Source organism: Panthera leo, chromosome A3 (assembly GCF_018350215.1).
Source record: "Panthera leo isolate Ple1 chromosome A3, P.leo_Ple1_pat1.1, whole genome shotgun sequence".
Taxonomy (NCBI): Eukaryota; Metazoa; Chordata; class Mammalia; order Carnivora; family Felidae; genus Panthera; species Panthera leo.
Window position 1 is genome coordinate 92384262 of NC_056681.1, and position 17961 is coordinate 92402222.

Genomic DNA, 17961 nt, shown 5'->3' on the forward strand with positions numbered 1-17961 from the left:
TTGTGTTTGCATTTGTGTGTGAATGTGTTGACCATCTTTCGTATATTTTTCTATGTAATTTACTTTTTAAAATTTTTATTTTGAGGTAATTATAGATTCATGAATCTATAATTCATGAATTATACTCTGTATAGAGTTCTTGTGTAAACTTCACTTTGTTTTCCCACTATTCACATCTTACATCATGATAACCGATATTAAAACCAGGAAATTGACATTGGTACAATGTGTGTTTATAGTTATACTATGTGTGTGTGTGTGTATATATATATATATATATAGTGTATATATATATGTATACACACACACATGCATATACATATATATTTGCACATACATTTATACACACAGTATTCTCTTGGGTCTGTTTCTGGGATTTTCAAGTTTTAGTAACCTCTAATACTTCTATTTTTATTGAAGTGTTTGTCTTGCAAGATATGCATAGACCAGTGTTCATGCAATGCTCATACATTTATCATAAACTAAATTCCTAGGTATTTTATAAGCTGCATCCTCTCATTTCACCCTGATGGTCTCTTGGTAGGTAATATCACTGGAAGGACCTCTAATCACTTGCACCAAATCAAGGCTGAAGCAAAGGAGTGTTTCCCAGTTATCCCCAGTGGGAACAAAACAGCCTTCCCCAGGCAACAGGCATTAGAAGAGTTCAGCAGACTAGTCCTCTGCCTCCCTAGAGCTCCTGCCTCTCAAGGGGACTCTTACCAGCTACAGCTGGCAAAGACAATGGCCCAGTGGGGAGTCTGGCTCTTACTATACAGCACAGGGGTGCTGTCTCCTGTTTCTCTTGTCACTGCCCAGCAATTAGGTGGTGTTTCTCTAGAGAGCCCTCCATCCACACTCTTCACAGAAGCTATTTATAACCTCCACCTTTATTCTCAAACCTCCCATTCTGAACCGTCAGTCTCAGCAAAGAGAAACTCTTAACTCTTAACCCCCTTAACTTCTTACCATCTCACCTATCAAATGACCTGAATCTGTAATCATCTACTTTTTCTTTTCCTTATAATAAAAGAGTTGTCCCTCCTCTTTATAGCTTATTTCTCAACCTATGCTCTTGTTTGCTTGGAGACCTTACCCTATTGATTCCCCTCGTTTCTTTCTTTCCTTTTTTTTTTTTTTTTTTAATGATTATTTATTTATTTTGAGAGAGAGAGAGACTATGCACACATGCAAGTCAGGGAGGGGCGGAGGAGGGTAGAGAGAGAAAAAAAATCCCAGTCTCCACGCTATCACAGAGCCCGAAGCCATGGGGACTGGATCTCCAGAACCACGAGATCATGACCTGAGATGAAATCAAGAGTTAGCACTCAGCTGAGCCCTCCAGGTGTCCCTCCACTCTTTCATTTCTTTAATTAAAGTTTCTATCTTTTGCTTCTTTTCCTCCAAGTTTTTCCAGCTTCTTCCATCTTAAAAAAAGAAAAATCCAGTTCTCACATGTCACATCAAGTCGAAGTTCTCTGTGGTTATGTAACATTTCTAATTATTCATTCATTTATTGGTGTTTTCTGACTAGCTCTGTCAGGACACTGTCCATTATATTGATCTTTTCAAATAACCAGTGCCAGAATCTTAAATTTTTATGTTTTCCAATGCATCCATTGTGTTTGTGTTACACTTTCTATTTTTAAAGCTTCCCCCCCCCCCCTATATTTTTAGTTATAGTCTTTTGGAATCTAAGTCTTGTTCTTTCTTATCATTTATTTAATTGGAGATGGGATTTTTTAGTTACTGCTTCTTGTTTCATAATGAAAGTACTTGTGGCTACTATTTTCATCTGATTTTACCTTGAGTTGCGTTTCATATGGTTTGATATATGGCCTTGTCATCTTCTTTCTTTCTTTAAAGCCTGCAATTGCAGTTTTTATTTCTCTTTGAATCAAAAGTTATTAAGAATAGTGCTTTTGGTTTCCAAGTAGTTTGCTTATTTCAGTTTATTTCATTATTACTTTCTGGAATCATCTAGTGGAAGTCAGATAATGTGATCGCCATAAGATATTCTTTGTTACCTCACTATTTAAAGACATTCACAGTCATTTGAAAACAGTATATATTCTCTCTAGGATATAGCATTTAATGGAACTATTAAAGCAACATTGTTATTAAAGATAATATTCCATCCTTGGTTTTTCTAATTTACTTTTTCCATTTTGAATTTGTCAAGGCTAACAGAGCTAAGTTAGTTTTCCACTAAAATTGGTATCGCGGCAATAACTTCTTGCTTCTGAATGCTATATATCTAATTGTATAAATGCCTATGACAAAACATCTTCACACTGGAGTGAAATTTTAATCAAAATAATATAATCCTCTTTATCTAATTTCTTCACCTGGATTACTAACTTGCCCATTAATATTGATTTGGTAATATGGTTTGCCTGATATGGTTTTGCTAATCCATTTACAGTTACTTTTTGACAGATTGTCTCATAATTACCATATAGATTCATTTTGTGTTTTGACCCCTTTTTTGAGAATTATATTTTAATAAAAATTTACTTACCCACATATTTATTAAATAGCTATCCTTTTTGGAATATTGCAAAATTCAAAAGGTACACATTGATATAGGTGAAAAAATAAATCTGTATCCCTCCCCTGTCTCCCAGGTACCCATTTACTGTTCTCAGAAATGACATTTTTACCATATATCATATCTGAAATGAATGGTCCACCAACTTACATACACTTACACATGTATTTTTTTTTGTCAAACAAATTATAGCACATTTTTCAGGTTTCCCTGATATATTTTACTTAGCCCAACGACTATACATAATCTCTATCTATTCATATACAACTAAGCTATTTTTTTTTAGTGACCACAAAATAGGTCATTGGTTTCCTGTATCATAATTTCTGCCAATCTTCTTTCTTTTACTTCACATGTCTAGCTTCCAGTAAGATTCTTCTTTTTTTAGTGAATATGAATTTTGGTCTGATTAATAAATCTGGAAATAATAATTAACATTGGTTAAAACTAACACATGCACAGGAATAATCTAAATGCATTTTGAAATTTGTACTCTGTTGTACCGAGCTACATAATTTCATAATCAAATTACTCTTATATTATGTACATTGACGTATTGACTTATTGATGAATGGGCATGGAGATTTCTCACAGCAACACTTATTTCTTCAGGTTCTTTCATGACACAGGTGGGATCCTAGCCTTCATCAGGTCAAGATGCACAAGAGATAAAACATAACACCACTTGCATACAAACACATGCATCTCCATTCTCAGACACACTCACTATTTGTGTTACTGCCACAGAATTGTGCTCTATAGATAAAATAATTGCAATCAATTTTATTTAGTTAATTCCCATATAAAATAAATAAGCGTGTATCTATAATTACAGATAATGCATTTTCAAGTATATTCTGGCAGAATCAAACTTCTTTTTAAATTAGGCTCTGTGAGACCCGAATTCTGGGCAACACAGTTTTACAAATCTGATTATTAGAAGAATTTGCACAGATTAGCATCTAGCTCCATATCCCCTATCCTCACATTTCTAAGGCCAAGTGCTATAAGATGTATTCACTTTGTGATTTGGTTGCTGGCTCTATACCTTCATCTGTGAGTCAGCAGAAGGGTAGCAGGAGGATTCCTGGAAGCCATTCCTCCTCTGGGGCAAAAAGCTGTAATTTAATTATACACAGAGGTGACTGTTAAACACATAAATATATCCATCTAAACTCAAAGTATGTGTATTGACCAAAAATTTTCTTCTTTGCCCAAATACTCTTAATCTTTTTGGTACTATAGACCTCTTTGGCAATCTGAAGCCTATGGACTTTTCAGAATAAGAGCATCAAATAGTATGATAATATTATAAAATAAATCAATTATATTGAAATATATAAACTAATAAAGTTGTAATATATTGACATATTGTGTATTATTGCATTAAATAAAAAGACCTACCACTGTGACTTAAAATAGTGATGAACAAATGATATACTGAGTTAGCTATTATAACTCTATAATCATATAAAATATACGTAATTTCAGTTAGGGAAAAATAATCACAGATACTATCCATTCACTGTGGTTTAATGCTTCAATTCATAGGTAAGGGAAATGCTAAGTCAGTGAACATAAAAATGGACTTTTTCATCCCGATTCTCTTGTACATTCTGAGTTCAGTTTATTTATCTGTATGTTAAGACCTCATGACAGATCCAAATTGTCCATGGCCACTCCAAAGCCACTAGGAGAGGAAGGATAATGGACAGGAAGTTGTAATGAAACAATACAGTGATTAAATAAATTGCATCTAATCACTGCATTTACAGAATTCAGTGGTCATGAGGACACATTGTTAGATGTCCTCTCTAGACAAGGCCCATGAAAATGTGGAAATGTGAAGCTTAAGGTCTGTTTTGTTTCTTGATAAATTTATCTCCATTTGGCTTCAGGGTAAATCCATCTGTGCATTATATTTATATTTTATTTCCCTAAATCTTAGTTTTTAACACTGTACTTTTACATTTCACAGTGGGAAAGGGCTTTAATTCTTTAAATTCTTCTATTTATTTTAACTTAATGGCAATTTCTGTATGCTCATTCTCACTGAGGTATGTATAGACCTGTCTAATAGGAAGCTGAAGTAAACCAAAAGATTTGTTAGTTAAATTTTGTGCCGTTTAGTCCTGAATAAGGAACATGAGAATGGTTCAGAATCTTTGCAATTTTATTTCACCAATGAAGAAATTAGCAGTGCATACAATCTTGATGGGAACTCCAAGTAGAAATTGTCAAGGAAAGGGGTGTACTTTTTCCATTAACTAAAAGCTTTCCCATCGTTGCTGGGTTAGCCAAAGAGAGATAGGGCTCAGCATCCTTTACTAACTCATACAACTGACAACATAAATGGCCCCTTGTGATAAACTGAATTACTGCTCATTCATAATTGGTGCCTCTCAATGCAATGCCCTTTCCAAGAGGAAGATTATATATACATCCTCACACTGTTGAAATCAGGTCTTGCCATGTGACTTGCATCAGGCCAGTGGTTGTCAAATAGGAGCAATTTTGCCACCAATGGACATTTATCAGCAGCTGGAGACAATTTTGGTTGTCATAACTAGGGGAGGGATTATTATTGGTATTGTGTGGCTAGAGGCCAAGAATGCTATTAATACATTCTACAGTGCACAGGACAACTCTCCACAACAGAGAATTATCTAGCCCAAGATGTCAATAGTGCCCACTTCAGGAAAACCTGCTTTAGGCAATAAAATGTGAAAATAAATGATGTTTCTCCTTCCAGGCAGAAGGCTTGAGAGTAATTAGTTATTATGTTCTCTGATAATATTCCTGAGAGAAGTTGTTCCATCAACCCGGTTTCTACAGTAAAAACAACACAGGACCATAAACATTTGTGAAGCATCTGGTATCTTACCCTACTTGCAAGCTAACAATTTCAGTCGCTCACTGTTTTAGAGTGGAAGACTCAAAACTCTTGAGTCAGAGGGAAAAAAAAAAAATCATCATTCACACTCCAGGCAAGCAGCATGAACATCCTTTTTCATGTCAGTTCATCTTGTCTCCCAATTCCTATGGGAGTGACATGGAGGCAGGCGTTCAGGTCGAAGAGCACATGGATGGGAACCCTGAGTTAGGGAACTCAAAATTTTTATAATGGATGGAAACAAACCCATGACCTCTGCCCTGGAGGGAAAAGTTAACTATTAAACTGAACTCTAGACAAGAGCTTCCTTTGCTTCAGAGGGAGAAACTATCTCTATCTTTCTAGGCTGTTCACCATAGAAACTACTTTGAAAAGATAGTCCAGAGCAAATTCCAGCAGTGCCTCTTCTCATAAGACATTCATAAATGTGAGAGAACCACGAGATTATGTTCCAAAACGAGGAGAATACCAGCAAAGATACACTGAATCTACAGCATGAGTTAAAAATAAACTTGTGATATAAGCCACTGTGATTTGGGCCACTCACTCTCTTCTTTTCTTTTTTTATTGTTTATTTATTTTTAAGAAAGGGAGAGACAATGAGAGAGAGAGAGAGAGAGAGAGAGAGAGAGAGAGAGAGAGAGAACAAGTAGGGGAGGGGCAGAGAGAGAGATGGAGACACAGAATCCATCTGAAGCAGGCTCCAGGATCTGAGCTGTCAGCACAGAGACCACGCAGGGCTCAAACTCACAAGCTGTGGGATCAGGGCCTGAGCCAAAGTTGGACGCTTAACCAACTCAGTCACACCCAGGTGCCCCGGGCCACTCACTCTCTTTACTGGAAATCGTAGGACTTCTTACTCTTGATCCATTTACCAAACTCTTGATCCATTTCCAGCTAACTAATTCTCACATGTTAATGATCCTTTTACAGCCCAAATTTATAATAATTGTGCTCAGTCTGCAACAGGAAAATGAAGGAAGAAGATCCAGAAAGGGGATTCCCTAATACTCTCTTCAGATGTATTTGTGTCAAGTCATAAAGCTTCATCTGTCGGGCTAACAACTAATTTGTAAATCACTTACCGATTACTTGAAGTAATGAATAGATTAATTAATATTAGTGCAACTGATACACTGTAAATATTTTACAAGGGATTTATTTGTTACCCATCATAATTTTGTGTATTTTGTTACTTGATAAATTATTTCAAAAGGTTAGTGTGCCTTGTGAATAGTTTATAAATATTTGCAAATAATTTATCTCGTATAATAGTCCATAAATAATTTGTTTTACACATTACCACATACTTATGAACTTTTGCTTACCATAAATATTTTAATTCCTGGAAATTCATTTAAAGCTACTGAGTTCCAAAGTGATCTATTGTAGTTTTCTGTGACTAGAAAGAATAACAATAAGGTTTTGTAGAATTTTCTTTGTTTTTATTTCAGTCATTCAACATATATTTATTCCTCTAAGTATTTAGATGATGTGATTATTAATGGTGAAATTGCTACATTTTTAACAACAATGAATAACTTATAAAATTAAGTGAGCATGATTTTTCAAAATAATGTATTTGGAGACCCAAATTAATTATCAAGAAATATCAGTTTCAAATTTTTTTTAACATTTATTTATTTTTGAGAGACAGAGAGAGGCAGAGCATGAGCAGGTGAGGGGGAGAGAGAGAGATACAGAATCCGAAGCAAGCTCCAGGCTCTGAGCTGTTTTGTTAGCACAGAGCCCGACGTGGGGCTTGAACTCACGAACTGCAAGACCATGACCTGAGCTGAAGTTGGAAGCTCAACTGACTGAGCCACCCAGGTGCCCCAAAAAATGTCAGTTTCAAAATTCACTTCTGAAACCTTCTTTTGGAGTTGTCTTCTGAATTTAGCCTATGAACCTGCAGAGTTCTTTTAAAATCAAAACCCCAAAATTTCTCTAGTTTTCCCCTCCATGTGCTATTTCCTTCACTTTCAACAACTTACTTTCTTATTACATGTACTCTTGAACCCACTAAGATGTGTGTTCCTCATCACTCTTCCGTAAGAAACAGCTTTCTTAAATGATAGCAAGATTTCTCATGTGGTATGTAAGTGTGTGTATGTTTTCTGATTAGAAGAATAACAAATTCATTATAGAACTTTTGAGCAGTGCAGAAAAATAAAAGTAAATGTTGCCATCAGAACTACTTACCATTGTTCTTTGGATGATATCCCACATTCTTGTAGTCTTTCTGTTTTTTCTAAATATATATGAATTCTTACACAAATTTGCAGATGGCACGAAATGTTAATTTTACTTGCAGGCTATGAAGACCAGGTCTTTGAGGACAAATATTAAATTATAAACTGGGAATGCTAAGAAAACCAAGTCTCAAAAATTTTTGCTCATTTTTAGCTGTGACCCATATTAAGAAATATGTTTTTCATTGTGATTAATTTTACACACAGTTTTTTTAAAGTCTCATAAAACAATTCCCATCATAATGGCATCCCGTTTAATATTTTCTACTCTTCTTTCTCTTCTATTTCATTTTTTAAAATGTGACAAGTGGTTTCATTAGTGGGTCATGGACAGTGAGCTGCAGTTTGGAAAACAATGATCTATGAGTGCCTCTATTGCCAGATCTGGTAGCAAACCCCTAAGCACTAATTCAGTTATCTCTGGGAACTCAAGGCTTCCTTTTGCTTATTTGCTATAGGAGTCTCCAGACCTCTATGGCCACCTGGAATGAATCACCACTGATTCAATCTCTGTCCCAGAGCAGAGCTTCCCAGTATCAGCTTCAGTTTTAATTAGTTTATATACTGACTTCACTAATCCATAGGTGTTTGATCAAATCAAAGCACTATATATCAAAGTTTCTCAATACTGGCACCACTGACGTCTTGGGCTGAATAATTCTTTGTTATGAAGGGCTGTCTAGTTCATAGAATGTTTAACAGCATTGTTGACCTTTACCTACTGGATGCCAGTAACAACCCTCCACATACATCATTTATGGTATCAGAAATGTCCACAGACATTATCAAATGTCCCTTGGTGGAGTGGGGGGCAAAATCATTTCAAGTTGACAACCATGACTCTATAGGATCGTGTCTTTAATCAGGAAAAGCTTATAGGGAGACAAGATATGAAATTTCAAGTGGGTCCCATACTAGGTTATTCTGTCATCCCACCCCCGATAACCCCAGCCCCCTACCAATTTTTGTTCAGTTCACCAGTACCAGGAAACAATGTGTTCACCATGGGTCTGTACCATGTAATTCTGGTGTGGAACAGAATAATATTAGTAATACGCAGTTATTATAATAAGCATTTATTATGTAGTAGGCACTGCTTTAAGTGCTTTAGATAAGAACCCCACCGAGGGCTTTGAAAGGCAGTGGGCACTTAAATGTCTTGCCTCATAAAGCAATAAAGGTCCATTAAGGGATGGAGCCAAGATTTGAACCCAGGTAAAGTGGCTGCAGAGTTCACACATTTAGCCACTCTACCACCATTGATCTCAAAATCTCAGTACCTATCACTTGATTTATAACAGATTGGTTTCCAAGCATCCTATGTAGAAATCCTCTCAAAGCATTAATCTCTGCAGAAGAGAATTACTACAAAAGGGAGACACAATTCTTCCACTATCATCTTCTTAAACATCAGATTGTCCCTTTAGGACAATTCTTACCTAGAGCCATAGGAAATAATTAATTCAGTGCACTGTACCTATATTACTAAGACTTTGTCCTCAGTGGGTTTGTCCTCTAAAAGATATATGCAATATTAATTAAGTTTCTGGGATGGTGTAATATGCTGTGCTTGTCAGCCTTATTAATTAATGAGGAAACCAGTAAAAAATATGCCTTATTTAGTTGACCCTTGACCCCAGCATGTATAATCTCACAGTTCACACACAAATTGTTGTTGTCACCTTGAGAGAAATATCAGATGGATTCTTCACTAATAAGTGGACTTGTTGATCTTGGGGGTGGAAGATGGAATGGTGTAAAAGGGTTCAAATAATCTATGAGGCATCCCCTCCAGTGTCTCTGAACAAGGCATTTATTTTGAAAGAATTGGAGTCAATTGGAAAATTGTACATGTACAATTCAGACATCCATCCCTTTGCCCCTGTGTCTGTACTTTCTGGGCTTCCTTCTGAATTACACTAAGATCCGATGTCTTGAATCTAAGAAAATTTTTATAGCCTTGGAGAAAATCATAGTTTGTCTCGAAGGCAAGAAACATCTTTGAGCATCTATGCTGGGATCCATTTCCTTACTCTAGGCCATGTTCACCTTTACAAGTGTATGTTTTACCTACTGGGCTGAATCTTTTCTTCCTGAGTAGGAGGAGTATAGAACTGTATTTTAGAGTCTTCTGTTTTATGAGTCTTCCAAAAACAGGACAACTCTCAAGCATTAAGAATTTCATTTGTTTTAGAGTCACACATATTATTACAGTATATTTTTCAAAAACATAAATTGTGACTCTAAGATAAATATCAAATGAATACATGGAAACATTTTACTTAATCATTAACTAATGAGGAAGCCAGTAAATGATATGGCTGTTTCAAGGGCATTTAGGGAACAGGTTATTTACGGTCATTTTGACAAAGAAATGCCAAATTAACTTACAATAGTTCACTAAGTCTGTGCCCTTTAATCAATAATAAGTGATGAGATGCCTTGTCTTGAGTATGTTACTTGTCTCATCATTGTTTCCTCTATCTCAACCCCAGTCTCTGAAATACCATTTTTATTTAATATTTTGTCCAGACCAGAGACCCAAAAGATAATTGCATACGGCATTTGATGAACTTGGATCAGTTAACGCAGTGGACTATTTGGAGTATTTGTGACTGTGTGTGTGTGGTGTATGTATTTGGATTACTTAATCATTAGAAGGAAGTATCAGGTAATGCTCAAATTGTCATATACAATACGCATCACATCCTTTTATTCTGGATCAGAGAGTTCTATGTCATATTAGAAGCTGATGCCAAATGGATCTGAGACTGCTAAGGGTTCAATGGATGGCCAAGTCTTGGCCATTTTATCTAGATTGACAGGGATGGTATAAAAGCCACTAGTAACTAATTCTTCTAGTAGCATGCCTACAAATGTACATGCTGCAAAATTGAAAGAGTGGTTAAATGTAAATTTCACAGCCAAAAGCAGTAAATTTGTCATAACACTTCTTTTAGAGAGTCATGATGCCATGCTGATGAATCTGTGATAAACAAGACTTGGAAGCATAATACTACATTGGATTTCTGTAGACACTTATACATGTTGAACAGAAGGTTGCTTTGAGCTATACTCCAAGAGGAAAGGCAGGCACATTATTTTCTCTGATAGCCCTACCCACATGTAGAGTTGCTGCTTCGTTGTTATGACTCCTGATTTCCTTCCCTTCTAGAGGGTTACTAAAGTTTTTGGTTTTTATCTCTGCAAGACAACCAGCAACACCAGAGATGGTGGCTGTTCCATCATTCTGGGTCTCTTAATAGCTGATGATTAGCAAACCCTTCTGCCAGCCCATGAGCATGCAGCATGAACAAGAAAGAAACCTGTGCTAAATTAAGCCACTGAGATTTGAGGATTGTTTGTTAATGCAACATAACCTACACTCTCCTAAGATAATACAAAATGGCTTTGTCATTAGCATAATGGTGAGTGAATAAACAACTAGAAGGTAGCCAAAATAAGCAGAAAAATAGCCTAGAACAGTGATTCTCATACCTAAGAGTACATCAGAATCACCTTGAAGATGTGCCAAAACACAGGTTGCTAGGCTTCATTCCCAGAATTTCTAATTCAGCAGGTTTGGTAGGTAGGACCCAAGAATTTGCAATTCCAACACATTTCCAGGTGATGCTGCTGCTGCTGATATAGGTACTACACTTTGAGGAACTCTGGCCTGACATGCATTTCAGAAGAATATTAATGGTGAGAACGCACACATTTATCACACAATAAAGCTACAATGATTCAAGTAGCTGGCTTTTTGATACCAATGAATACATACTTTAATGAAATTGACTAGAAGGTCCAGGACCAGATATAACAATATATGTGTATGTTTTACTTTTGCAGTTTAGACATGAAATCATTTTATTTTCCCAAACTGCTAACTGAAAGCATTTTTCCTCTTGAGCAATCGATCCATTAAAATGTCTTTTAATGATATTTTACCCCAGTTGCATAATTATCCCTATGGTAATTAAAAGAAAGTCCAGTCCATTAAAAAAATTCAATTACGCATATAAATAAAAGTACCCCCACCCCACTATTTTCTCATCCCAAACTTTAGGCTGAATATGTGGAGGGGAAGCCAGAGGAGCAAAAGTGTCATCTCCACATCAGGCATCACCAACCTGCTTCCTAGTGTCTGTTTCTCCTAAGTTAGATGGGAGAGGAAACAGGGTACTTTTTTGTGACTGCCTCATGTGTCAGCTGAACCCTTCTCGTTTGTTTGTCATTGTTGTGATATGAGCAACGACACATCTCTGGTGGCAATGATCCTGATCAAGATGGTTATCTGGAAGGTATTATGTTTTGAGTATTAGTGGAGTAACACTGAGAGGTCATTATTGATGGAGAATTTAATTCCATGTTGCTCAACTGGCATTTGTGGCCCTTTGCAGGATTTAGCCATCTTCTATATAGTTTCATTGTACACAGTCAAGTTAAAATTTAAGTATGGTGAAAGATAAATTTCTAATCATTTCTGGGGAGGAAAACAGAAAGATCTTAGTAAGCAAAAAAATGGGATTTCAAGGCCTTCTCTGTTACTTAGAAGGTAATCAATAAAATTTGTTTCAATCTCAAATATAAAAATGTGCGAAGTTGTCCTTTCTAAATGCTAATCAGTCAGTCAATTACTATGAACTTTGTAGCAGAGAAAACACAATTTTGTCAGGGGTGCCGTGGAAAATTATCTTTCTCTCATTAAGACATTTATCATTTCACCAGCCAACTGACAGCTGATGGACCATTGTAGGTTACTAAATCCCCCTTTTATTAGACTCTGTAAAGCAAACAATGTGAGATGAGAAAGCTGCTTCCCACTGTGGCCAGATCCTCTTGGATTAATTCCTATTTCTTAGCCATTTTGGCCTACTTTTTCATTGACAAAAATTTTTATGACTCATTCAATGCTTAAATATTTAGATATTCTTCACATCATTAAAACAAGGGATAGTTTTAAATGCTGCCACCATTGCTTGCCTTGGTCCAACAAATTCTAAGATTTTAGCTAATATCTTTGGCATCACAACTTAGTCATGATCATTGTGTACATGGGCATGTGGGTATGCATATGCTGGGTTGTCCATACATTCTGGGTACAAGCATCTATAAGGTTTATAGAACTATGTAAAATGGGGGTTGGTTACTAGCTATATAGTTCATGAAACAATTTTTAGGGACATTCTGGTATGCAGCAGACTTTATATGGTATAGAAATCCCGTTCTCTAAGGGTTTAAGCCTGGTAGAGAATCAAGAGTTATAAATAATTCTAAATAACAATACAGAATTAATAAAAATCTAAGACAATAATAAAAGAAGTCTATAAACTTGTATCTGATTAAGCACCAAATAAATAGTACAAATAAATAGCAGGAGTTTAGAGGAAGAAAAGAGCATTCAATGTGAATCTATTTTAGTACTCAGAATCTCAATTTAAATAAAGTATAACCTTGATCAACAGAAAGACTATCACTGATTTGTGATTCAATCTAAAAAGGTATAGGAGAAGTCATAGCTTTAAAAATTACTTCTATATTTGCAATACCCAAATGTATGTGCTTCAATAAACACCACAATTTATAAAGCATCCATAATTCTAGCTTTGGAAAGCAACTATTTAGAACCAAATTAAAGACAATTTAAATAGTTGCCACATATAACTAAACAGAGCATTATATTTTATTATTTGCTTGTCCACACCTTGAAGAAACCACTTTACTGCCGGGGTTGATGTTTCCATTTTTTATGTGTTTGTACTGTTCTCTGCTAAAAACGGATTGAAACTGAAGGGTTATACAAGCCTGGCAACATATTTTCACAAAGAAAATGTACTTGAAAAGGAAAATTACTTCATCCATGTAGTAGCTAGTCAATAATTCCCAAATTTCTACAGAAAGAGTAAGATAAAACCACACTTAGCCAGTAAGAGTACTTCAAATCCTGAGGGATCCAACAACACTGATTGTAAAGACGTTATGATTTCAAATAGCTAGTTCATTAGCATACATGCAGGCAATTTACCTTGCTCTTTGAAATAAGTAATAAGATCTTGAGAATAGACATATACAAATTAAAGACATACTCCAGGCAAAGTAATTTATCTTACTTTCAAGGATACATTATTAAACAACTTCTGTGATTGCTCTGGGGACAATTTCTAATGCCATGGCAAAGATACCTGTGCCCTTCTTTTGATGTACTCATATTAAGAAGGTAGATACCAAAAGGCAAGGTATTCTTTGAAAAAGGTAACATAGTAGATACATTTAAAAAGACAAAGAGCTTTAAAAAAAACTGGAAAGTTGAGAAAAATAAGTGTGACCACAAGATGAGTGAGAGCAATTAAGAGAGTTTGAGGGTGGAAAAAAAAAAAAAGAATTGTTATAAAAAAGAACATTTAAAAAACACTGTAGCACTACATGCAAATATTTAGTATTTGTCTCATTTGATGCTAAAGTAATTGGCTAAAGGCATTTCATTGGCTAGAGTAATAGAGAGCCCCTCATATTTACTTGATAAAGTAATTGTTGTTCATGGTCATTCAGGTTTTGGTATTGGCCATAGTAAGTTAAGTTTTGCAATGGTCATAGAATCTTTGAAATTTCAGTGGCTTTGGACAAGATTTGAATTACCAGCAGTGTTGGGTGTGTTTTGCTGACTCTACTTGAAACTTTTGCCTTAATATAACTCAGGAAGCCAGGATCTTTCCACCAACTACATGGGCAGGAAAGAAAGAGAATGGAGAATCCCCACCTTTTCTTAACCATCTCAGGCTCCAAATAGCAGATCACTTCCACACACTTTTATACTGGCAAGAACCCAATCATCTTATCAAATTTAACCATCTGGAGTACTGGCACTGTAGTCTTTCAGTGCTCTACAAGACAGGAAAATGATGTGGTGAACATATAGCATAATCTCCACCACAGTACTCTGGGGAACATATGAGAGCCAGCTCGGTTACCAAGGTCTTTAAAAAATATACCCTTGAAAAGGAAAATTACTTCACCCATGAAGCAGTCAACGTTTGATACATTTCTACATAGAAAGTAGAATCTTTTATTTGGTAAGTTGATAGAATATTGCAACTTTTCAAAGGTAGGCTTCTCTGGTCCATGTATATGTCCATTAATTTGTTTACCTACCAGGAAAAAGATATAAACATATTAGTTCAGACATACAAATTTACCAGTGAGGAATAAAAGAGGGAGACAGAGGAGTATCATCCTTATGAAAGGAGAAAAATATTGATGATGTAATATGCTATGTAAAAAAGTATGACCATAACTAAGTGCTGTTGTTATAGGAATTTTTATTAAATATTTTAGATAATTTATGGGCCCTAAGATGGATCCAGAAGTCTTGATAACCTACAGACAATGCTCATTCTGTTTGGGTTTTTGCTTTGGCATGGATGTTGAAACTGATGGTACCTCACAGGCTCCAAGAGAGTCTGAAAAGCTTTATTACTCATATAAATGAACCAGCCCAAGGGCAGACCCAGGTTGGTTCAAAAATGGTCTTGAGAGCCGAGAAAGGAGACTAAATGGGGATTTATGGTAGTAACATGGTGGAGCTGGGATGTGAGTTTCTGTGTATGAGCTGGGGCTTTGAACTTCTCATTGGCCCCAAGGGAGGAAGCACTCAGGATTTCGTTCAGCTTGCCCATGTCTATGACTTAATAACTTAACCTCTCCATTCCTTACATCCTCCTCTGTAAAATGGATCTAACAACAGTAAGTATAGTTAGTTCAAAAGATTGTTGTGGGTTATTAAGTACAAAATTTTTGAAACAGCACATGGTACATAATAACCACTTTATAAATATTAAACTATCCTTTTAATTATTTCTGCTCTTAATTATCATTGGTATTTCTTACATAAGCCTTACATTGTCTCTCAAGTGCTATATTGCAGTAGACTTCTAACCAGTCTCATATCAAAGCCAAAATGATATGTTTACTACTCTTACTAGCATCCATCTGTGACCCTCTTGTTGCTAGTAGTAAAATTTTACGCTCTTTAAGTTAGAGCCCAAACTCCTTATGGTAGCTGCCTCCACATTGTGAGATCTGGCTTCTGATTACTTCTCCAACTCACTGTCTACTTTCCTTGCTTACTACCTCTTTCCTTGCTTACTGTAATCTGGTTTCTTGAAATGTTCATGTTCTTACTTCAGGTTGACTGTTTGAACCCCATGGAATGCTCTTTCCATCTTACCAAATTTCAATGTGGTATTTCCATTCTCGCCAATTATGTCATTCTAGTATGTGTTTCAATTATACCTAGTTCTTTCATATTGTAGCATTTTTGTCATGGAATATAATAGCTATTTTTCTTATCTGTAAAATACACTTGAAGATGCCATAATCTCTAATAGCATAAGATGAGTGGCTGGCATATAATAATGCTTATTAAATACTTATTGAATGAATGAACATATTTAAGTTAAAGCTGTCATCCTATACTATCCATCCTGATTTTTTAGCATCTGAAAAAAAGAGCAAGCACATTCCCACTTATGTTACAGTCATCTCAATTAGTGAAGACAGGAAAGTTTTTTCCTACCTGAATCTCTTTTTAATTCTAAAGTTCTCTGGTTTATTCCATAATTCTGTTATGCTTTCCAAGATCTCAATACTCTATAGACTCATCATACTCTAGGTTAATTTCAAAGGGTAAGTACACACAGTTATCTCAGTTTTGTTCAAACTATGATAAAATATTGAGAACTAAGATACTCAGCTTATGTAGAAATTGGTGCTCTATGAATTGTTTTGCATAATAAACTCTGATCAAAAGCTCTAAACATTTACTTTTGATGAAAAATTAAATACTTCTTTCTTAGAGTGGGAGATATTCCAGAGAGTTACATTTGTTGGTGTTAGAAATCTATACAGAAATCTATACCCATACTTAATACTTTTATTTCTCCACCCTAGGTGAGCTCTATGACATATAGCCCTTCATTAGACATATAATGTGTTTCTAAATGTTTTCTGTGGAAAACTAACTATAGATTCTCAATAGCTATTATTTCAATGGAGAATATTCCACAATCTGATAATATTGGGAAATACTGAATTCAAACAGCTTCTTTACTACAGGAATTCTGAAAGCTTTTAATATATTAATGAGCACTGAGAATATCTGAGAATTTGGATAAAAAATGCAGCCTTCCCTTAGGGTTACTTGACCTTGGAACCCTTTTATGCAAAGCACATCATGGGACTAGTGTAAAACCAGTTTGGGAAATGTTTTCTTGTAAGTAATAGATCTCCTTTAAAGCACTAAAATCCTGTATAAAACTTAGTTAATTAACTTTCTCAATGACCTTATTAAGAGATATTTTAATACTCCATGTGACTCAAACAAAGTAAACCATATAGTTTCTCCTTATAAATATATTTAGAGTTCAGGCGCATTCAGAGTTTCAACTCCTGCCTTCCCCTCAAGCATTCTCCTGCTGGAACAAACTGGGTCTTTTCCATATATATATATATGTATATATATATATATATATATATATATATATATATACATATATATATATATATATACATATATATATATGTGTATATATATGTATATACATATATATATATACATATATATACATATAATATATACATATATATACATATATATACATATAATATATATATACATATATTATATATATATGAATATATATAATATATATATATTCATTTGGATCATTCTAGTAGGTATCCTGTAGCTGGTTTTGTTTTTTTGTTTGGTTGATTGGTTTCCTGTCTGCTATGGACTGAATTTTGCTCCCCCCAATTCACATGCTGAGCCCTTAACCCCTATTGCAACTGTATTTGGAGATAGATACCTATCTGGAAGGAGGTAATTAAGGCTAAATGAGGTCATAAAGGTGGGGCTCTGATCTGATAGGATTAGTGTCTTTAGAAGAGGAGACACTAAAGCCCATTTTCTCTTCCTGCTGTGTGAGGATACAGCCATAAGGTGACCATACTCAAAACGGGAAGAGACATCTCACCAGAAACCAAACTGCTGGAATCTTGATCTTGGACTTTCCAGCCTCCAGAACTGTGAGAAAGTAGGTTTCTGTTGTAGAAGTCACCCAGCCTGTGGTATTTTGTTTTGGTAGCCAGAGCAGAACTACTGACTAAGTACCACCTCAGTTACTGTCCATCAGATTCCCTCTATTATCAAAAATCAAGTGAAAGTCTCCCTGAAGCAGTAGATCAAGCTCAAGAATTTGAATAAT